Below are 4,569 nucleotides of genomic sequence, written 5' to 3' on the forward strand. Positions count from 1 at the left end.
CCGGAGCCCCCAACGGCTCCCCAGCGCGCCGGGTTCGGCCTGTGACCGCCGGGCGGAAAAAAGGTCCGAACCGGCGATTTTCGGCGCCGGCGCCGAAAAAGTGGCCTGGGGGCCTGTTGGGGGCGCGGCTGGAGATGCCCTAAGCGCCGCTGTAGCTGTAGGAAGCTGTCCTTTTTTCTCATGCATTATTTGGCGGTGGGCCACTATTATATGGAAAAGCATAGCCGAAATTGCAGGTATTGTACAAGAATTAGTACAAATTACATGAAAACTAAATTTCAAAAAGTTAAGTGAAAACAGAAGAAAAAAAGATACTCCCTCCAATCCAAAAAATTACGTGAAAACAAAGTTGTACTAAAGTTGTGTCAATTAATTTTGATGGAAAGGAGTACTACGTTTTATAGAAGTATTAAATGGAGGGAATGCCTCAAACTAACTCGGTTGAGTGGGCATAAAACGTTGAATTGAGTGAAGAATGAGAAGTTTAATCCTTGAAAATATAAAGTGACTTACTGAAAGGACGCACAAGCCTAACGTTCGCATGCTCTCCTAGGAAATAAAAACAGAACAAAATGGTTTCCAATAGCGACCTTTCGGAGCAAGGGTGGGTGGGTGACCAGCATCAAGAGAGTAAATTTGGCCCCCTTCACCATTGCTCCTAGGCCCGCCGGCGAGCGTGACCGGCAGTACCTCTGCGCGAACGTGTGCCGGAGGCACTGGGAGACGAGGACGCCAGTCCCGTGGAGCGACGTCCACCTCTCCAACGGATGGCACCTCAACGCCGACTGTCGTGGTTCTAAGTCTGACAATAGTATAGGGGGGTAGGAATGGAGAGGCAAGATCCTAGCTATGGAGTAGTTGTATACGCAAGGGATTTATGAGTTCAGGCCCTTCTCGGAGGAAGTAACAGCCCTACGTCTCGGAGCATGGAGGCGGTCGACTGGATTATGTGCGTATGAGTTACAGGGGTGCGAACCCTTTACACTGAGGAGAGGGGTGGCTTATATAGAGTTCACCAGACCCCTCCGGCCCTCAGTTATGTAGGGTTTAAGATACATTAAGATCTGGCGTTACTGGTAACGCCACAAGTAAAGTGCTATGATGACCATAAAAGCTACTCACTGACCGACCGTTTGCATGCAGAGGGACTTTAGACCTCCCGGCCGTCGAGTGGTTGGCTTCATGGTCGAGTGGTTGGCTTCATGGTGAGTGTCTTCGAGTCGATTGACAGGCGGTTTCTTCTAGAGATGTCCTTGGGTAGGGTGGTTTGGACAGGCCCATGACACTACCCTAGGTACATAGCTTCATCATTAGCCCCCGAATGGATCGAGGTTTGAGTGGGGAAGGAGTTGAGAACTCTTCCGACCCATTTTTCGTGCTATGAGTATATCTTGCCACTAGTAGAAAAGAGGGCTTTGGTCCACCCTGGGTTAGCCCATTAGTCCCGGTTCAATCTAGAACCGGGACTAATGGGGGCATTAGTCCCGGTTCGTGCGCCCAAGGGCCACGTGGGCCATTTGTCCCGGTTCGTCTGGACCTTTTAGTCCCGGTTGGTGCCACGAACCGGGACTAAAGGGTGCGATGCCCATTAGTACCGGTTCGTGGCACCAACCGGGACTAAAGGTTAGACCTTTAGTCCCGGTTTGAGCCACCAACCGGTACTAATGGGGTTTGAGGCATTAGTACCGGTTCATGGCACGAACCGGTACTAAAGGTCCCATTTTCAAACCCCCCCCCCTTGGATCGCCTTTTCAGTTTTAAAAAAAATAAAAGAAAATGATGAAAATGTCAAAAAAATAAGAAAAAATTAGTTTCCCATGTGATATGTGGTCTAGTTGTTGGGAAAATTTGCAAATGTGAATTTCGACTTTATTTGCAAAATCTCTCTAGAATTTAGTAAAATGGGCATAACTTTTGCATACTGACTCAGATGAAAAAGTTTTTTATATGAAAAATCATCTACTCGAAAAGATACATCCAAATTTAACCGGGGGAACCCCGTTAAACATTTTCAAAATCCTCAAAAACCTAACAAAAAAAAGTTACGGGGCTTTTAAGATCTAGAGTGGAAACAATCGAAAAATTTTCAAACTGTGGTCAAACAATGGTCAAACTAATTATTCTAGAATATTAGTGTTACTAAATAATTATTTCAGTTATTTCGAATTTTGGTCAAATCTGGTCAAACTGTGGTCAAACAATGGTCAAACTGTGGTCAAACAATGGTCAAACTAATTATTCAAGAAATATTAGTGTTACTAAATAATTATTGTTTTTTAAAACAATAGTTTCAAACTCAAACAGTGAAATGTGTCACTTCATGCTCACGCAAAATTCCTGAGGGTTAATAGGATTGACATCTTACTGTTGTCAGGAAAACAACAAGTGCAGACTTGGAAACGAGGGAGAATAGAACCCGGAAGTTAAGCGTGCTCAGGCTGGGGGAGTGGGAGGATGGGTGACCGTTCGGGAAGTTAGATGATTAGGAATGATGAGGGGTGATTAGAGATTAGAGGATAAATTGAGCAGTGATGAGGGGTGGTGATTAGAGATTAGAGGTTAAAATAATTCAGAAATTTGAAAATAAAAAATTAAAAAAAAATAAAAAAAATCAAATAAAAAAATCATAAAAATTCAAGAACCGGGACTAAAGGCCCTTACGAATCGGGACTGATGCCCCCTTTTCTACTAGTGTGCTCTAGACCCATGGACCTAAATAACGACACCAACTTCTTTTTCGGTCGCCTTGATCCATTCTTGGTTGCAGTCGAGTGAGTTTCTTTACTTGAAAAGCTCCGAGTGGTGTTGTGGAGGAGATCCTCCGTCTGACAAGTTGTTCTGCTGCTCGCGGATTCTGCGGGATTTGAATTTTGGGAAGCGCACGGGGCAGAGGAGGCCGCAGTAATCGGATGGGATAAGGCAGGGACGCCTCAATCTCCGTGCCACCTTTTTTGCCACGTATCGCGCTCGCGACTGTTGCGGGATTTGACAGGATCGCCCGGGCCTACAAGTCAGCCGCTCGGAAGTAACCTCATATAAGGCGCCGGACGGGGGTGTTTGAACAGTGCGTTCTCATTTCCTCCTCTCTTCTCCAGATTTATCCGCCGCTTTCGCCTTCGTCTCAGTGTCGCCGCCCCGTGCGCGTCTCGCCGGCGACGATGGTGAAAGATAAGACGGCGGCCCTGGAGAGGGCGAAGAAAGTGACGGCAAAGGCGAAGGGAAGGGCGACTAGTCGAGGCGGATCTTCATCGAGGGCCGGCCTGCCGCAGGGCTGGATCCAGGGTGACTAGATCCGCTCGATGATTCGTCAAGAAGATCTTGACGACCTGGCCGATGGAGGACTGATCCCCCATGGATCGGCGCGGCTCCCAGGGAAGGAGTCTGAGCCGCAGCCTCAGGAGGGTGAGTGCGTTCTCTTGGCCACCCATGTCGACCGTGGGTTTTCTTTGCCGCCTCACCCTTTCTTTCGGGGATTTCTGAATTTCTTTGGGGTGCAACTCCACCACTTCACACCCAACACCATCGTGTACCTCGCTGCTTTTGTGTCTTTGTGCGAGAATTTCTTGGGTTGCCGGTCTCATTGGGGTCTTTTCAAGCACATCTTCACATGTCGCTCCCAGACGGTAAAAAAGGCCAATCCAAGTGACGAGAGAACACAAGTGATTCAGATGTGTGGGGGTCTTGGGGTTCAAATGAGAGGAAAAAGCTCTTTTCCGGCCATGGTCCTACCCGACTCGGTCCGTGGATGGCAGTCGACCTGGTTCTACTGCAAAGACCAGCCGACGCCAGGGCAGTCGACCGGACTCCCTCCTTTTTCCATGGAACGAGTGAGGAAGCCTTCCTCCTTGAAGGTGATCCCGGAAGAGAAGGCGCAGGTTAAGGTGCTGGTCGAGTGTGTCGTCCAGCTTATCCATGACGGGGTGACCGGCATGGACCTCTTGGAGGTCTTCCTCCGATGACGCATCCAGCCGCTTCAAGCTCGAGACCATCCGATGTGGTTGTATTCTGGCACTGAGGACACTACTCGGATCCACCAGGAGGGGTTTGACGATGCCACGCTGGAGAGGTGGCTGGCGAGCATCACAGGGAACAAAGACAACCCCCGAGGAGCCAGGAGGATTCCTTCACTCGACCAATCATACAAAGTAGACAAGGTCCAATTCTGCATCTCTGACTATGATCCTGCTTTCTTCATTCTGTTTGCTTAAAATCAGTCGACTGACTTTTGTCTTGTTTGTTGTCTTCTAGGCCACGACTGAGATGTACTCGATGCACAACGGGGCGTAAGAACAGGCTGAGGAGGGAGAGGCGAGCGGAGGTGAAAGTGAGGAGGAGTGGCAATCTGATGGTGAGGGGGAAGAGGATGACGACGGCTCCAGCGAAGAGGAGGAGGAGGAAGTCGATCCTCCTCGCACGGAAAGGCGATCCAAGCTCGCTCACGACCCCGCGAGCAAGCGCGGCAAAGCGATTGCGCCCGTTGGGCAATCGTCAAAGCGCCCTTGGGCGGTGTCGGTGTCAAAACCGGCGGATCTCGGGTAGGGGGTCCCAAGCAGTGTGTCTTAGGATCAA

Source organism: Triticum dicoccoides, chromosome 3B (assembly GCF_002162155.2).
Source record: "Triticum dicoccoides isolate Atlit2015 ecotype Zavitan chromosome 3B, WEW_v2.0, whole genome shotgun sequence".
NCBI lineage: Eukaryota > Viridiplantae > Streptophyta > Magnoliopsida > Poales > Poaceae > Triticum > Triticum dicoccoides.